The sequence below is a fragment of the Camelina sativa genome, chromosome 11 (assembly GCF_000633955.1).
Source record: "Camelina sativa cultivar DH55 chromosome 11, Cs, whole genome shotgun sequence".
Lineage (NCBI taxonomy): Eukaryota > Viridiplantae > Streptophyta > Magnoliopsida > Brassicales > Brassicaceae > Camelina > Camelina sativa.
This window is the reverse complement of record NC_025695.1, coordinates 275,731-276,339: the sequence shown is the minus strand read 5'-3', so window position 1 is coordinate 276,339 and position 609 is coordinate 275,731.

Below are 609 nucleotides of genomic sequence, written 5' to 3'. Positions count from 1 at the left end.
AAGTTTAGTGCAACTGCATTAATCGGTAAAACTGTGTGTGAACACGCAGTGTGAACGCACACATCTTTTACACGTGGCCAGAATTTCGTTTTTTCTTTCTTTCTTTCCTCATATCCCTTCATTCATTTTCTTCGAAAACTAAAGTACACCTTCTCTCCTTCTCTCATCTTCGAATTCTAGATCTATTTCTCTCCTTCTCAAACTATGGAACAATTTGAGGTCGACCCATACTATGCTGATCAGAAGAGGGCGAGGAAGTTAGAAGCGTGGCGACAAGCCATAGCCGATGGTGATTTGGGCATGCCTCGAATTTGCCTATGTGGCGAACGAATCGTCAATGAGATCTCTCCAACAAAAACAGAGAAAAAGAGATGGTTTACGTGCGTTAAGTATAAGGTAAATTAAATTAAATCAAATACAATTGAGAGACATGAGTTTGATGTCTGTTCGTTGATATATTTTGCAGGATGATGGATTGCACAGGCGGAAAAATTAGGCTGATGCAATTGAAGAAGAAACCTAAACCTTAAGGAAGGATGTTGATAACCATTGGGAGAGATTGAAGGAATTTGAACCCCATCATACTCAGATCTATAATTTGCAGATGCA